We start from the raw sequence: 19,269 nt of genomic DNA, 5'->3' as shown, positions 1-19,269 counted from the left end.
CATCTAAATACTTTTGAACCAGTTGAATAAAAATTTTTGTTGTCACCACAAAAAAAAAAGTAAACCTTCTTGATGTGGTATATATATATATACACACACATACATACACACACACATACATACATACACACAATATGTGTGTGTGCATATATATATACACACACACACAATATATGTGTGTGTGTGTGTATACACACACAATGAAATATTACTCAGCCATAAAAACAAATGAAATAATGCCATTTGCAGTAACATGGATGGACCTAGAGATTATCATACTAAGTGAAGTAAATCAGACACAGAAAGACAAATATAACTTGATATCACTTATATATGGAATCTAAAAGATGATACAAATCAACTTATTTACAAAACAGAAACAAACTCACAGACAGAAAACAAACAGGGTTACCAAAGGGGAAAGGGGAGGATAAATTCGGAGTTGGGGATTAGCAGATACAAACCATTACGCATTAAATAGATATTCAATATATTGTAATAAACTATAATGGAAAAGAACCTGAAAAAGAATATATATATGTATATATATACATATATATATTCTCAAACAGTAACTTCTTTAATTCTCTAATTATATACATAATATATGTATATAACTGAATCCTTTTGCTGTAGACCAGAAACTAACACAACATTGTAAATCAGTTACACTTGAATTTTTAAAAAAAGGACACCTTGCTTTCTTCTACTTTTCAAACAAGGAAATTGCCAACAAAACTAAACTCATAAAGCTCCCATTTATGAAGCTCTTAAAAATAAATGTTTTTAAATTGGGCCAGCATCTCAATTTGAAGGAACAAAAACAGTTATTAAAAGGGTAGCAACCTATTAAGAAAAAATCTCTCTGTAGACACCTGCTAATGTCAGAGCCCCTGCACTGTAACTTAGAGTTGATGTCTGTTTCCCTCCTGGAGCTATAAGTTCCAGGAGGTCAGAGGCCATTAAACTCATTTTTGTATCCCTTGCCCCTAGCACGGTGCCCAGCAAATAGCAAAGCTCAGTTTATTGAATAAAGTTGGGCTGAATTGAGTTGAACTGAATTCCTCTTTTAGGTCCCAGCCTATAGGCATCAGCAGCACTGCTAAAGCGGAACAGCCTGTTAGCTTCATTGCAAACTCAGCTTTCTTTCAATTGCTAACTACTCTTAACAGGCAATTGTATAACACACCTCAGTAAGAGAAAGGTCAGTTGTTTCCCCTTTGACTACACTGAAGCATGTAAAGTTTGGAAAGCCACAGAGGTACCATTTAGTGGAACAAAGACCTGCACAATTTATCTTATTTTCAACCACTAATTACATATTAGTGTTAAATAACAACCCCCCTTCCTCCTCCGGTAGAACCACGTATTGGATCTTTACAGCCCCTCTAAGTGCCACCTTTCCCACTGCAGAGGCTGAAAACTGTAGGAAAGGAACCCACGAATGGATGAGCTAGATTCCTTACAGCCTAATGTAAATAATTACCAACAGTTGCAAAGTACTTTATGATTTGCAAAGTGTTATTTATACACATCATTTTGTATAATTTATGCACGCATCATTGTGTATAAATGTGAAGTGGATGATCATTCCCATTTTAGACACAAGGATACTGCAGGTCAATGAGGGGAAGCCAAATGGGTAGAGGCAGAGCTTAGACTGAGATCGTCTAACTCCAGAACAAATTCTCTCCCCTACCTCACTCCTCTCTGGGGAGGATGAAAGCAGGGGGATGCTCACAAAGTCATGGACACTCAAGGTAGAAATGAACCTGGTTAGCTCTTTACTTAATTTACAGTTGAAGTGACCTAGCTAACTAATGAGCAAATGATCACAGTTCCCCTTTCAGCCCTAGAGCATTTCCTCCACATCACCTCCAGCTAACCCTGAGGTGTCTCATGTGAATGGTGTAGAGGGCTGGATAGGAAACAAGAGCTAAACGCTAACTTCCTATAAAGATTACTATTTGCCAGGTCTTGTTCTGAGCACTTTGCAAACAGTAACTTCTTTAATTCTCAGAACAACCCTCTTTTACAGAGAAAGACGGAGCAGGAAGGAAACAATGACTAGATCAGGGGTCAGCAAACTATGATCAGTGGACTAAATTGGCTCACTGCCTGTTTCTGAAAATAAAGTTTTATCGAAACACGACCACACTCATTCATTTACATACTTCTATGGCTGCTTTCACACTAGAATAGCAGAGTTGAATAGTTGTAGCAGAGACCATTTGACCCACAAAGCCTGAAACATTTATTATCTGGTCATTTAGAAAGTCTGGCAACCCCTGGTTTAGAAGGATGCCTCTATTCAGCACAGGGGCTCCATAGAGTGTGCCTAGAAAAAGATGTTTTATTAAAACAAACTGTCAGGCTTTGAAATGACAAAACCGATTATTACATATCCTTTCTAGCACACCCTTACAGATCTGTGTCACCATAAAAAGAAAATCTGACACTCATATCATTGGAGTCCCAGAAGCAAAGATGAAAGAGGATAGGAATGAAAAAGCACTCAAAGAAATAATGGCTGAAAACTTCTCAAATTTGGCAAAAGACATAAACCCACAGATTGAAGAAGCTTAGTGAACCCTATCAGGATAAACTCCCAGTAAAAAACCTCACACCAGGACATACTAGTGAAACCCCTGAAACCTAAAGACAAAGAAATAATTTCTACAGAAGAAGAACAATTCAAATAACAGTGACTTTCTCATTAGAAACTATAAAGGCTAAAACAAAGTAGCACAACATTTTTCAATTGCTGAAAGGAAAAAATTGTCTACTCAGAATCCTATACTTAGCAAAAGTATCCTTCAGAAATAAAGGGGAAATCAAGGTATTCTTTCTCAGGTGAAGGATAATTAGCAAATTTGCCATCAGCACATTTACTCCAAAGAATGGCTAAAGGAAATCCTCTAAACCGAAAGGAAACAATAATAGAAGGAATCTTAGAACACCAGAAAGGAAGAAAGAATACAAAGTTCTCTGTATTGGTGGTAAATACATAAGCGAAATATGAGTAAATACAATAGACTTTCCATCACCTCTTCAGTTTTCTATATTATCTTTGATGGTTGGAGCAAAATTATGACACTGTCTGATGTGGTCCTAAATGTATTAGAGGAAATATTTAAGGCAATTATATTATGGACTGGGGAAGGTAAAGGGATATAAAAGGAAGTGGTACCATTTAAAATAAGAAATTTTGTTCTATGAAAGAGGATGTGAAGAGGATGAAAAGACAAGTTATAGACTGAGAGAAAATATTGGCCACATATCTGACACAGGACTAGTATCTAGAATATATAAAGAACTTTCAAACGCAACAGTTAAAAATAATCCAGTTGGAATGGAATACTATTCAGCCATTAAAAAGACAGTATAACACTATTTGCAGCAACATGGATGTTCCTGGAGAATGTCATTCTAAGTGAAGTAAGCCAGAAAGAGAAAGAAAAATACCATATGAGATCACTCATATGTGGAATCTAAAAAAAAAAAAAAAAAAAAGATACAAATGAACTTATTTACAAAACAGAAACAGACTCACAAACATAGAAAACAAACTTATGGTTACCAGAGGGGGGAGGGGATGGGAAGGGATAAATTGGGAGTTCAAAATTTGTAGATACTGACAGGCATACGTAGAACAGATAAACAGGATTATACTGTATAGCACAGAGAAGTATATACAAGATCTTGTGGTAGCTCACAGTGAAAAAAAATGTGACAATGAATATATGTATGTTCATGTATAACTGAAAAATTGGGCTCTACACTGGAATTTGACACAACATTGTAAAAATGACTATAACTCAATAAAAAAAGTTTAAAATAAATAAGTAAATAACATTAATTAAAAAAAAAAAAAGAATCCAGTTGGAAACTGAGCAAAAGACACAAACAGACATTTCACTGAAGAGGATAAACAAATAGAAAATAAGCACATGAAAAGATATTCAGCATCATTAGCCACTGGGAAAACCACAAGAGATACCATGGCTATATTAGTTTGCTAGGGCTGACATAACAAAATACCACAGACTGGGTGACTTAAACAACAGAAATGTATTTTCTTACAGTTCTGGAGGCTACAAGTTCAAGATCAAGGTGCCATGAGGGTTGGGTTCTGGTGAGACCTCCCTTCCTAGCTTTAGACAGTTACCTTCTTACTGTGTCCTCACGAGACATCTTATCTGTGCTCTCTCTTACTCAGAGAGTGACTACTCTAGTGGCTCTTCCTCTTTTTGTAAGGACCCCAGTCCTATATGATTATAGTCCCACTCTTATGTCCTCATTTAACCTTGATTACCTCCCTAAAGGCCCTGTATCCAAATACAGGGCATGAGGGCTTCAATATATGAATTTGGAGGGAGACACAACTCATTCTATGATACCTGTGAACCTATCAGAATGGCTAAAATTAAAAATAGTGAGAATGCCGAATGCTGGCAAGGATGCAGAGAAACTATCATTCACACATTGCTGCTGGGAATGTAAAATGGTACAGCCACTTTGGAAAAACAGGCAGTTTCTTAAAAAAACTAAACACCCAACTACCACATGACCCCTTAATCATACTCCTGGGCATTGATCCTAGAGAAAGAGAACATGTTTACACAAATACATGCACACAAATGTTTATTACAGCTTTATTTTTAACAACCAAAAACTAGGTAACTAGATGTCCTGCAATGAACAAAGGGCTAAACCAATTGTGGTACATTGGTACCAAAGAATAACACGCAGAAATAAAAAGGAACAAACTGTTGATACACACAGTCTGGATGAACCTCCAGAGAATGATGCTGAGTAACAGAAAAAAAAAAAATAAGGCAATCTCAAAAGGTTACCATTGTATGATTGCATTTATGTAAAATCCTTAAAGTGACAAAATTTCAGAAATACAGAACAAATCAGTGGTTTCCAAGGAGGGTGTGGAGGCACAGGGGAAATGAATGTGGCTATAAAAGGGCAACATGAGGGATATTTGTGGTGATGGAAATGTTCTGCATCTTGGCTCTATAATATCCAGATTGTGATATTGTACTATAGTTTTGCAAGATGTTAACTACTGAGGAAAACCAAGTAAAGGGTACACAGGAGCTTTCTGTATTGCTTCTTGCATTTGCACGCGAATCTACAATTATCTCAGAAAGCTAAATTTAAAAATTTGGTGAAATTTTTATTTTAAGATATCATAGGCAACATGACATATAAAGAACAAGCCTTTATACAATCTGCAGTTTTTAAAGGTTCTCTCACATCCATCATTTCATAGAATCATTGACTCATTCATCCATGCATGCATGTAATCATTTAAAAAAAATTCTCGTTGAAGCATTACATTTGGGGCTCAGATTACAGTTATAAATCCTACAATTCCTTCTCTCAAGGAACTCACTGTCTTTTTATCCTCACCAAACACACGAGTTAAGCAGGGCAGGTATTTCTCATTTCTAAAACAGGCATATTACCACTCCTGTTTCAGAAACGAAAAAACCGAGAACCAGGGGATTGTGTGTCTTATCCAGAGCCACACAATTTGTTTAGCATGGGGCTGGCAGTAACCCTGGGATCTTCTCATCTTAACTTTCTTTCCATTTTACCCACAGTAAAGCAAAATGGTGTAGAACGGGCTTTAGAATCAGCCAGATGGTCTCAGCCCCTTCATTTACCAGTTGTGTGCTCTTGATGAGTCACTTCATCACTGCATGCCTCAGTTTCTTCCTTTGTAAAATAGGGATGGTAATAGTGCCTATCTTGTAGGATTTTGTAAGATTTCAATTAGTTAACGCACGCAGTGCACTCAAAATGCCTAACACGTGATAATATCCCACCAAATGTCAGTTGACATTAGATATTGCCCTTATACATGATAGAAAGTACAATCATACAATAATAACTGTTCATAGTAATATATGACCTTCCTTCCACAAAACTTCCCAATAACCATCAAACATGAATTAATGTACATACATTGCAAAAAGGTAAATGGATAGAAATATTTAAGGCTTCTTGAGAGAATGGAGAAGTGGCATGCTTGCCTAGAGCCTCAAAATGTCCCAAAGAGAGAGTAAAAAATCCACTTCTTCATAAATATTTTTTGAACAATTTAAGAATAAAACCCCCTCATACTGACCACAAAGGGAGGCTGTGGTGTCCATTTATCATTTGTATCTTGTAATTCTCCCCCTTCTCTCCAGCTAGTGACCATCTGTCAGAGCGGGTGTGGGTTTTAATGCAGCCAGATGGGCAAGGCATGAAGACGGTAATCAGTTCCCTCCCTCGACAATGCCCCATTTTTTCACCTGTCCAACAATCATGGATTAATTATGGGTTTGTCTTACCAACAGGTGTTATCTGTGATCACATGACCTCAACAGATCCACCTCCAGAATCAGACAGCTAAACAGTCTATCCAGCATTTCTAGCATCACTTGTGTGTGCAAGGAGGTAGGACAGGTGTGGTCTTTACCAGATGCTCTTTGACTTGGTGTCTCAGAGTCTAGACTGTTGACAGAGTTGATGAGGCAGTTCTAAGTGGCTCCATTATGGAATGTCAATTTAAATTAGACTATGCTAAGTCTGACATTCAAGGATTTGCCTGAATGTCTCCAAGTAGGACACTGACATGGTCCCATTGCTCCCCATCACATTCCTGGAGGCACTTGACACTCACCAGCATCATCAGCAGCTTGTATCAGGGATTTTTAAGATAGTTCCAATTTCAAGTGTTCTCATGGTCAACTGTGCAAAGTATCAAAGCCATTGAGACACTTACTTTTCAGCCTGACTCTTATGCCTCCCACTGGCATAAAAGCCCATGTGTTCTGATTTGAGATTCAGAAAATAAAGTCACTGTAGTTTAAGGCTTAGAGATTAGAGGCTAAATGTAAAGAGAAGCAAATTATTTCTCAGCCGTGACACGACCAAAAAGACACATTGGATGCTTCATGCCAAGGAAAACACACGTCCAACGGCTTGACATAGGAGCTAAATTAGATGCTTGTTTCATGGGGAACCACTTTTACTTGCAGGACTGATTAACTGCAGACATTCAGAGTTGGGTACTGGGCAGGTATTTTCTTGAAAATGAGTGAAGTAAGCCTATCACTTCAAGGGAAACAACAGACTTTTAAAAAAAAAATCAGTATCAAAAATTGAGCTGTTAAAATGAAAATTAGAATTTTGGAAAACTTGTATCCGCAGCTGTGTGACTTACATAAATGTGAGAGATCAACATCGGCCCCTGTGAATTTGATGAGATCCCCAGGGGGATAGAAAAGAAGCGGGATGAGAAAGACCTTCCCAGAGGGTGGAGAGAAGAAAAGTCAGAGAGTGGAGGAGAATGAAGATGAGGACTCAGAAGTGGGAGAAGAACAGAGAGAGTCAGGGTGGCAGGAGAGAGGGGAGGCCGCAGAGACTGCACGCAACATCGGTCTGTGCAGAGGACCTGGTCCTATACACTGTAATGGGAGGGTGAGGCCTCCAGTAGGGAGTGGAGACCCACAGGGGGCCAGCGAGGAGGCAGTAAGTGTGGGATACCATTTCTGAGAAACATTGAGAGAGTTAGCTGTTATGACAAGAAGGGAATTGGGATGGTGGCCTACAGAAGAAGTAAGGTCAAGGAAGATGCTTGTTTGTCTGTACTGGCTAGAGGTCAGGCAAGACCTAGAGCTAAGACTGAACTTCCAGGTCTTCTCACTTTCAGCCTAGGCCTCGAATCTTATCGGGTTTCACAGCTGTGTCTCCTGCTTCTAATATTTCGAAGAAATTTTGTGAAACCTATTATTTCCAGCTTTGAAAGTATTTAATGTGTTAACTTTCCACTCCTCAGATGCATTCTGAGGCAGTAACACTAAAAGTGGTCCAAGGTTAGAACATCAAAATGTGTGATCCAACTCAGCCTGGACCTGCTTTAAGGTTCCGTCAGCGAGGAGGTTACATGAAAATAAAACATAACTCTGCCTTCCAAAAGCCTTGATTGCTAATGTAGATTTTCTCTGAAAATCTCTGCTGAACTTTTTTGTAAGCACTCTGAGGAGTGATTTCACAGATGCTTCCAAGATCATTTGTACTAAAGGACCAGGGTTTTTAAATGTATAATCCATCACACACTGATAATTTTGTAAAGTGTAATAAAAATGAGCAATCAGAAAAGTGAAATTTAAAAATATGTATGATACAAGTCCAATTTTTATTATTAGACTTAACAGACATAAAGCTGAATTTAAATAAATCAGAACTAGAATGACATGGCATATAAGAAAAAATTACAGGAATTATACACATTAATTGAAATTGTGCATATAGATAATTAGTGAAGGAAATTGTTATTACACTTGTAACTTTGGTGGTTCTGTAATTGTAACTAAGCAATGTAAACAAACAAAAAATTATGGATAAAATAGCAATTACCCATCTTAAACTTCTATACTCACACTTTAAATGAACAGTGTACAAATGCAAATACTTGAAATTTTTCATGTAAAAACTGAACTTGCTTCTTCCTTATTAACTTGTTTAATTCGTTAGATTGATGACATATTATTCGCAGGGGATAATGTGTATCTAAACTCTTCCCGTATTTCATTTTAACAATACTCAGTAAGGAAATCAGTCTTCCAGAGGGCTGTTGACAGTATGGGAGAAGAGATTTAAAGCAATTTCACTGAGTCCATGACATTCATTTTTAACTTTTATACAAAATTAAGCAAGCGATACTGTATTTTTAAAACTCATTTTCAATCCTCAGCAGTTGCCAGTTCCAACAAAATATCCTGTAGAGCTAAGGTTAAATTTAAATTACCTTTTGATAAAAGAAAGGGATTATACATCTATGAATTGCCTTTGCATGGGTCTTCACTTGATGGAAAGTTACATTTTTTAAATGTGCTTTCAAATTGGACACGTATTCAGTGAAAACTTTGTACAGGTGTGAGGAGACAAGATCATCACCTCATTGATCATTGTTGTTAAACCATGGAACACGCCTAACAATCTGTAGAAACGCAGTTCTTCCAAGTTTCTATTTTTTTTTTACGCCCTTAGATTGTATCTGCCATTGAAGGAATAGGCTGTTACTTCCTTGCACGGAAGCATTATGATGATTAAAAATTATCAAAATATCAGACAAATAAGCAAGTTTGCTTATCCAATTCACATCTAAAAGTTGACCAAAATGGCTTCTAATCTTGCAGAAACACTGAGTTCGTTTTTATATTCTCACATTTTCTCAGCTTTTTATAGACTTTTGAGTTGCCGTTGATAAAATAACTTCAAATACCACCTGCTGTGACATGGTCCTTTTGCACAAGACTGAGCAACTTGCCCACATTCTCTGTTCAACAAGACAAGTCCACCCGGCTATTGCAGCAATGTCAGATTTCTAGAAAGGTTTCTTAATGCTTGCTCTTGCTTTTTGCAATTAGCTTAGCACAGATAAACAGTTCATATCCCAGCATGTGTAGTGCTGGTTTAGACATCAAAACTTTAAATCCTCTTTAATCAACTGTTTCCCCAAAGCTCAACTCCTTCATCTTCTTCTCTGCCACCTACCTCCCTGATATTTGTTCCCTCTGAGCAACTCCAGCTACCTTCTTCTTAAACTACTTCTCATACCTTCAAGCCATTCATAAGTCTTCTACTTCCCCCCAGCTCAGCACAGCACAGATGCCTTCTCTGGACCTGCTGTTCTGGTCGGGGAAGGGGGAGAGGTGGAGAAAGGGAGGGAGAAGGAAAGTTGGTGTATGTGTCTGGGAGGCAAGGTGGAGAAGAATTACTTGGTGAGAATAGAACTATAAATGTAAACTCTTACAATTTGGCATTTCTGTCCTTTCTAAATTTTTAAATTTTTTTTTACTTAAAAAAAATCATTTTATTTTCTCAATGGAAATATCAGCTTTTGAACCCAGGGCCTCATGCATGCTAAGCATGTGCTTTGCCACTGTGCTATACCCACCCAGTATTTCTGTCCTTTTAACAGAATTATCATAAAACAAAAAGAAACTAACTGAGAAAGAGTTAGGAAGTAGGTAAGTGAGAATGTAGCTCGATCAAACAGTGTTTAGCCATTAAAACAGACATAGAAAACAAACTGTGGTTACCAGGGGAGAAAGGAATTGGAGGAGGGATAGATTAGGAGTTTGAGATTAACGGGTACAAACTACTATATATAAAATACGTAAATGATAAGGACCTACCGTATAGCACAGGGAATTACATTCAATTTCTTATAATGAGCTATAATGGAAAAGAAACTGAAAAATATGTATGTATGTACATGTATAACTGAATCACTTTGCTGTACACCTGAAACTAACATTTCTATACAATTCTATAAAAAAAAAACTACAATTCTATAAAAAAAATAAGAATTAAAAAAATTTTTTTTTACGTTCCTACAGAAGATAGAGTCTTTGCCTTTGGGGGTGATCTTTCTACTTTGCTTACCTATTCAATATTTTTTAAAATTATGAATATACATTTTCTTTACATTTGAAAACTGTCTTTTAAAATATAAACTAATTTAAAAGAGTACAATTCAATAAACATTTTATAGAGTGCTAACCATGCACTATGTGATCTGCTAGGAAATCAGACTGATGGAACTGAGTCACTTATGTTTCCAAAGGATATCAATAGTTACCAGGAACCCTATGCAGAAGTGAAGAAAAAAAATTATCAGGACTCAGAAGAATGAGCCAAAGATATGATCAGGCCATTCATAAGAGAAGAAATAAAAATGTTCAGATCCCCAGGGGAAAGATGTTCATCTTCGGTAATCAAATAAATACTAGTTTCAAGCCATTTTTTCATCTCTAAATTATTAAAGATGCCAAGCAGTGCCGTCATAATGCTGTGGAGACTGGGTGAGGCGGTTCCCTCAGAGATAGGGTGGCGGTGAAAACTGGAACAAACAAACATTTAGCCTGCAGCACCTCTTCAGATTTTCACAAATATTTATTAAGTGTCCATTTGTTCTTTCGTCGTGGAATGGAATTCACACCCATTGCAATCCCAATCATTAACTAAGTGTGATCTGATCTCCAGTCAGCTGCAAGTTGACACTCTCTATTTCATAATGCTTCTAGTCACGAACTTCATGCTATTTTGACATGATGCAATTTGAAGTGATGTCAAGAGAATTTGGCATCCTTTAGTTCCTCTGTTTATCATTAAATCTATGACAGGCATAAATGTGGTTAGAGAAACCTGTCAAAAACCCTCCACCATAATCTGAGGACCAGACATACACGTCATGGTGATGAAAGTTGTGGGTTAAATATTACCCAATATCCTCCTTTGGAATTCTTACAAAACAGGAAAGCCCCAGTTTCTGTGAAGAAATTAAAAGTAGCGATAGGAGCATCTTTCAGCCAAAGTATTTAAGAAAGTCATTTCTGGAATTCTAGCTTTCGTCTTGGAAGATGATTTGAAACACAGTGTTTCATAAATAACTTTGTAAAGCCTGCCCTCTACTGTTCTTTATAGTAAATACAGCCAGTATCCATCGATTTATTGTATGATTGAAACAAGATCCTAAATATTTAATCTACTGTCTAAGAGCAGCTTCAAATGTGCCACGCAGTGAGTAGACACTTTACGTGTTTGATCCATTTAATACTTACTATAGCCCCTGAGGTAAGTGAAGTGCTATTATTCCTACTTCACATTGGAGGAAACGCTCAGAGAAGTTAAGTAACCTTGCCAAGTACACACAGCTGATAGATAAGTCAGTTCCTAGGTTGTAACCCTGAATCTGTCTAATACTTAAAGCTCACAGTTTTTCTTCTATGTCACATTGCCTCCAACTTGCTCTGACAATTTATCACGCAGATACATCCATATATTTTTGGATATCCTTTATCATTTCAGAGAACCATTTCAGATGCACATTCAAACACAAAATTGATCGCAACAACATACCAAAAACAACCATTCAAATGCTAACTCAAGGAAGCGTTTAGACGTTTTACAGCCTAAATGTCCATCAACAGGTGACTGGATAAAGAAGATGTGGTATATTTATACAATGGAATACTACTCAGCCATAAAAACCGACAACATAATGCCATTCGCAGCAACATGGATGCTCCTGGAGAATGTCATTCTAAGTGAAGTAAGCCAGAAAGAGAAAGAAAAATACCATATGAGATCGCTCATATGTGGAATCTAAAAAACAAAAACAAAAACAAAAACAAACAAACAAAAACAAAGCATAAATACAGGACAGAAATAGACTCATAGACAGAGAATACAGACTTGTGGTTGCCAGGGGGGTAGAGGGTGGGAAGGGATAGACTGGGATTTCAAAATTGTAGAATAGATAAACAAGATTATACTGTATAGCACAGGGAAATATACACAAAATGTTATGATAACTCACAGAGAAAAAAAATGTGACAATGAGTGTGTATCTGTCCATGAATGACTGAAAAATTGTGCTGAACACTGGAATTTGACACAACATTGTAAAATGATTATAAATCAATAAAAAATTTTAAAAAATGCAAAAAAAAAAAAAAGGAAGCATTTAGATGTTTTAATTGTGCTTTCTAGTCAGGCATAATTCTCCCTGGTCAAGTGGGAGTTCAGGCCAAAGCATCTAAATGCTCCCAATAAGAGGTATCACAGGGCTGGTGCCATTTCTGAGGATCCACAGGGTATGAAAGTTTAAATACGGTCGTCCTTCAGTTTCCTTGGGGAACTGGTTCCAGAACCCCCTGTGGAAACCAAAATCTGTAGATGCTTAAGTCCCTTATACAAAACGGCGTAGTATTTGCACATAATCTTGCACATCCTCCCGTATACTTTGTCATCCCTAGATTACTTATGATATCTACTACAATGTAAATGCTATGTAAATAGTTGCCAGTGTGCAGCAAACTCAAGTTTTGCTTTTTGGAATTTTCTGGAATTTTTTCCAAATATTTTCAATCCAAGTTTGGTTGAATCCGTGGATGTGGAATCTGCAGATACAGAGGACCAGCTGTACTGGGGACTGGTATTGCTGGAGGAATTTAGCAGAGCTGCAGAAAACTAAAACCAAGCAATCTCACCTCCAGGCAATGTGTTTTCAGTCCCTGCTAGATGATCAGAGGAGAACAAGGGAAGTCTGACAAAACAACTTCCAGGCCACCAGTCTGCAAAAAGGGGTTGCCACTGGGAACCCAGTGGACTCCCTAAATGATTCACTTCCAGCCCCTCTGCGGTGTCAAAGAGAGCAGCTGAGAAGTCTCCTGGGAAGAGGAGGAGAGGGAGAAGGGCAGGGGCAGCTTTTATTTGATTTAGGAACCACGAGGATTCTGCTTTGTATCAGTATAAGTGACAGGCGTGTGGGTTCTATGCGTTCTGTCTTCACTTAGTAAATGAAGACATTTTATTGTCTTTGGTACTCGGTTCTCAAATATTTGAGACACGTCACCATAGAAATGTCAGGTCCTAGCCATCCACAAAATCCATTTGTCATTGAATGTTTTTGTTCATTTAATGTATCTAAAATATCACAGTGTTGTGACAGAAGTGTATGCAAAAAGTTTCTGTAAAACCCACTCAGGATCCCAACCCCAGACCTTAGGATTCTAACCCACACAGTCTTTCTTTCCACAGATCTTCTTGTGTTATTTGTCCCCCTCCCACATCTGCGGGGAAGGGTTTCTCCCAGCTCCAGCCACTGCTAGTGTAGGGCAGGGGCTGCGTGGGGCAGGGCTGCTGTAGGAGCAGGAGGGGAGGAGAGGAGACCTGGTGGGTGGGGCCAGAGACCCACTGAGCTGCTGTGGGCGGGACTTTTGGCTGTGTCATCCTCAGTCGGGCAGGAGTCTGTCCTGGGCCAGTATCTGATCCTCTCTTTCTTCTCTCCCTCTAGTTTTCAATCTGGCCCAATTGCAAGGTCCAGCCAAATCTAGTGAGCAAGGAGGCTGTGAGATGGACCATTCAGGGTCCCAGCAGAGAGCAGATGTTACCCTCCAACAAACAGGTAAGTAAAGAGAATTTCAGAAGGGATTACTTAGAAGGGTTAAGGGAAACCACAGCGTAATGCAGCACCCTGGCATGAGAAGAGAAGGGAACCAGCCCGAGGCTGAGGGGACAAGGGAAGGGAGAGGGTACCAGAACTCAGAGAGAGCAGCTGCAGGAAAGGGACACTGGAGCAGACTGTGGCTGTCAGCCAAGGGACACAGCCAGTCCATGGCTCAGGAAAATAAACAGCCCACCCTTACTCTCTTCCTGCCCTCTGACCTCTTGCCTGGCCACGTCCAGCTGGAAGCTAGAAGGCAAAAGAGCCCTTGGATGCAGTCCACAAAGGTCAGCCTCAAACTGCACAGAGCAGGGTGGAGATGGGCTTAAAGTAGATCTGCACTGGGCACATGAAAAATTTAGAGTATAGGGGCCTTTTCTCTATCTGTGGCAATAATTTTTCTGAGGTGGTATGGAGATTGGCTAAAGACACAGGGTTTGTACTTAAAATGACCAGTCCAAAAGCTGGCCCCATCACTATCTATATTTGTGGTTTTGAGCAAATCACTTAATCCCTCTAGGCCTCAGTTTCCTCATCTATAGGTTGGGAATGTGATTCCCTACTGTCCAACCCCACTCAAATATGGATGCTGGGTTTTTCTTCTTTAAGCTACAACCTGTTAAGAAACACATCCTCTGTTTTAAAAGGGCCTGCCAGTATCCTGAGGGCATCCACACGGAACTATTCAGATGCAGGTCAGCACGGTCCCATGACACAGGCAAACATCCTTCTGTCGGTCATTCTAAATATGACATTTGAGAAGGTCCTTGCTTGGCTGCATGGAGAGCACCTGCCATGGCTCTGCCTCACGGTCAGTGACACAAGCTCATGTCGATGATGAGAGATGAGGGGATATCTGGAGGCATGGGCTTGGCTTCCACCCAGCTCCCTGATGCTGGCCACAGACCCAGGCTTGGCCATTTTTCCCTGGAAAGCCCACAGGTCCCCGCGTGATTCCAAATGCAATCCTCCCAGAGCCAGCACTCCAGCACTTCCAAGGACACTGTCTCTGCAGGTCCCTGGGGACAGGTGTGCCTGTGTGGGGGAAGGGGGATGCTGCTCTCCCCTGTTCTTTTTCAAATTTATTGTCATAGAACAAATGGACTTTCAAGACTTTCTAATCTACATCTGTAAAGAGGGACAAATAGTTGTAGGGAGGAGTAATCTAATTTGTTGTGCAGTGTGTACTTATCGATATACGTGTATCACTGGCACTCCTCTGGGAATCACTTTTCATGAATATGCAGAGGACGGCACTCTCTCTGACTGCCGCTCCTCACTCGGCCTGTGCCCCAGCCTCCCCCACCCTCCAGGGCTCCTGAATGCTGCTCCCCAGCTCATCTTCCTCCCTGTGAGGAGCCCTGAGCCAGCCACCTCTATTCCTTCATTCCCCAGGGAGCCGCCGGCTGAAGGCACATGGGTGTATGAGTGGCTTTTACTAAAGAGGTGGACAAAACAAAGAGTAATTGCAGCGCAGGCAGAACACTGAATGTCAAGAGTTATCATCATCCCTTGTAATTCCTCACAGGTTTGGGGGAATCCAAAAATAGCCTTTCTTCTCCTTGTGTTAGTGCAACACCAATTGAGAGATTCAGTGGTAGGATGAAAGGAGACCAAAATATATCCTGTGTGTTTGGGGTTTTTGTTTTGTTTTGTTTTGTTTGCCTTAGTTTTGTTTTATTACAGAGGTAGGTAGGCAATCCTTTGTAATATTAGCTAACAGGGCTTCCTCATCCATGAATTGGACTTGCCCACCAGACAGTGCCAGAAAACCACAGGCCTCCCTTGCAGGGGAAGGTGGGGGGAGTCCTGTGAAACTAGGACTTGGAGAAGCAAATAGAACGAGTGTTTTTTTCAGGAAGTCATATTCCAAAAGCAAAGAGAAGAGAGGTATAGAAACGTGGTGGGCTGCACATGGCCTTTCCTTCTCTCTCAGTCATGAATCTAAAATTTACCTGGAAATGCCAAGGACCAAGATGAGTCAGTGTACCTTAAGAAAAACAAAAATTGATGACTTTCACTCCCAGATTTTAAGACTTTTTATATAAAGCTACAGCATTTAATGTGGTATTGGTGCAAGAATATGCAAACAGACCAGTGGAGCAGAATAGAGATTCCAGAAACAGACCCACACATACGTGGACAGTTGAATTATGACAATGTGTAGTGGAGACAGGACGGCCTTTTTGATAAATTGTGTTATTATTTGTATCACAATATGGAAAAGCATATAAATCGATCCCTACCACAGGCTATATACAAAAAATCAAAACAAGGTGGGTTTTAAATCTAAATGCAGTTAATGTGAACAATAAAGCTTCATGAAGATAACATAGAAGGATATCTTTATGACCTTGGAATAGACAAATTTTTTTAATATTTAATGATTTTGTGTTCTTAAACAGGACACAAAAAGCACTAATCATAAAGGAAGAGATTGATAAATTGGATAAGCTTAAAATTAAGAACTTCTGTTTATCAGATGACCCTATTAAGAGATAGAAAAGGCAAGCCAGAGTTGGAGGAAAAATATACATATATGTGTTTGTGTGTGTGTGTGTGTATATACAAAAATAAATAAATAAATAAATATATATATATATATATATCTCAAAAAAGGGCTCCTATCTAGAACATGTGAAAAATCTTTGGCAAACTTTTGAATGGTCACAAAGTCCCTCCATCCCAGTAGGTAGACTCTTTGACAATGAGACTTTGCCATTTGTCTTACACGGAGACAGAGTCTATTTCTCCACAGTCAGCCAACTTTCCAGCCGAATGTAGTCATGTGAGTAAGCCCAGACAAAGCAGGCAGAGGCAGCACCAGCTAACTCACCAAACCGCACACTAAAAAGTGATTAATTATTGTTTTATAAATCTTTTATCATTCTTAGAAATCAATAATAAATCATCGCCACCAAAGATTCAGGGTGTTTTGCTATGTGGCATTAGATTACTAAAACAGAACTCTTACAGTAAGAAAAATTAGGCAAAAAAACCTCAAAAAAGCACTTCACAAAAGAAATGTTCAAAAGGCTAAAAAGCATACAAATATTTTAAATTTCAGTAGCCATCAAAGGAATGCTTAAGAAAACCACAGAATAATACCAGTAAACATTCCTAGAAAGGCTAAAATGAAAAAGACTGACAGTACTAAGTGCTGACAAGGACGTAGAATAACTGAAACTCTCACACACTGTGAGTCAGATGATAAATTGGTACAACCACTTTGAAGAATTATTTTTGCAAGATTATAGCTGAACATACAAAACCTTATATCCCAGTAATTCCATTCTTACGTATATAGCCAACAGAAATGTGTACATATATTCACCAAAAGTCAGATGCAAGAATATTAAGGGAAAAAAATGGATCAAAGATCAAAATGTAAGAACTAAAACTATAAACTTTGAGAAGAAAACATAGGCATAAATCTTTGTAAACAATTGATTTTTTTATTAAACAATGGATTTTTAGACGTGTTACCTAAAGTACAAGCAACAAAAGAAGAAAAAAGGTAAGTCATACTGCATCAACACTTAAAACATTAGTGCTGCAAATGATAATATCAAGAAAGTGGAAAGACAGTCTGCAAGACGGAGAAGCTATTTGCAAATCGTATATCTGATAAGGAATTTATATCTAGAATGTAGAAAGAACTCTTGCAACCCAATAATAAGAACAACCCAAAGGATCTGAATAGTCATTTCTCCGTAAAAGAGATGCAAATGGCCAATAACCACATGAAAAAATGCTCAGCATCATTAGACAGCAGAGAATGCAAATAAAAACACAATGAGATACCACTTCACACCTACTATAATGGCTGTAGTCAAAAAGGTGATAATGACAAGCCTTAGTGAGGATGAAAGAAATTAGAACCTTCGTGCACTACTGGCATTACTGTAGAATAGCTGAGCCCACTTTGGAAAACAGTTTGGCGGTTTCTGAAAACGTTAAACATAAGAGTTACCATATTACCCACTAATTCCACTCCTGGGTATACATAGGCAAGAGAAATGAAAACATATGTTCAGAGAAACAGTTGAGCACAAATGTTTATAGCAGCATTATTCATAATAGCCCCAAACTGGAAACAACCCAAATGTCCATCAATTGATTAAAGGAGAAGTGAAATGTTTATATTCATACAATGGACTGTGATTCAGCGATAAAAAGAAATGAAGTACTAATGCATGCTATGACGTGCTCGAAAATGTTATGCCAAGTGAAAGAAACCAGTCACAAAATACTTTATAATGTATGATTCTGCTTATATGAATTGTCCAGAATAGGGCCATTTATAAATCTACAGAGATAGTAGATGAAGAGGGGATGGTGTAGCTCAGTGGTAGAGCACATGCTTAGCATGCACGAAGTCCTGGGTTCAGTCCCCAGTACCTCCACTTAAAAAATAAATAAACCTAATTACCTCCTCCAGCCCCTGCCAAAAAAAAAAAAAAAAAAAAAACAACTGTATAAAAAGAAAGTAGATGAGTGACTGCCTAAGGCTGGTGGGGGTGGGATAAGGTAGGGGAGGTGATAGGCCAAAATAAACAGTGACTGTTGATGGGTTTGACATTTCTTTTTGGGGGGATAAAAATGTTCTAAACTTGATTGCAGTGATCGTTGCATAACTCTATGAGTACACTAAAACCCATTGAATTTTACACTTTAAATAGGTGAATTGTATGATAGGTGAGTTAAAACTCAATAAAGTTGCTGTTTTAAAAATGTCCTAGAAGCAGATAGTAGATAGTGAATTAATGCCACTGAATTGTACACTTTTAAAATCATTAAGATTTTATGTTCCATATATTTTACCATAATTTAAAAATTTTTTTAAGGAATGTTCCAAATAGCAAAATTAAAAATCGCCGAACACTGGAAACAACACAAATGTCCATCAGTGATGAACAAAAATATTGATGAATACCTACACTAAGCATTAATGCTAGATTCATGCTGTGCCTGAATGAAAATGACCAAATTCCTAACACTTGTATCAACACAGCTGGATCTCACAAAAATGATGTGAAAAAAGAGAAGTCCAACAAAAAAAGTTCACGTTTTTTATTAGTTCATTTTTATAAAATTCAAAAGCAGGCAAAACTAATCCATGGCATTAGAAACCAAGGTAGTGGCTACTACCTGGGAAGGGACAGGGAGGGGACTTCTGGATACTGGTAATGTTTACTTCCTTCATCTGAGTGATGATTGCACAGGTATGCTTGTTTGTGAACACC

General features: G+C 38.4%; 1 protein-coding gene across 2 annotated transcripts in view; it reads left to right on the top strand.

Annotated features, from left to right (window-relative positions):
* The window catches only part of BMAL1 (basic helix-loop-helix ARNT like 1), a 354,823-nt gene that overhangs the window by 172,821 nt on the left and 162,733 nt on the right, over window positions 1–19,269 (top strand). For both annotated transcript variants that reach the window (XM_064492559.1, XM_064492560.1), the window contains one exon: window positions 13,874–13,984. The gene's annotated coding sequence lies outside the window, so the exon portion shown is untranslated. The remainder of the gene's footprint in view (window positions 1–13,873; window positions 13,985–19,269) is intronic.

The sequence above is a fragment of the Camelus dromedarius genome, chromosome 12 (assembly GCF_036321535.1).
Source record: "Camelus dromedarius isolate mCamDro1 chromosome 12, mCamDro1.pat, whole genome shotgun sequence".
Classification (NCBI taxonomy): domain Eukaryota; kingdom Metazoa; phylum Chordata; class Mammalia; order Artiodactyla; family Camelidae; genus Camelus; species Camelus dromedarius.
The sequence above is the reverse complement of the archived record's forward strand: the minus strand, read 5'-3'. Positions and strand labels throughout refer to the sequence as shown.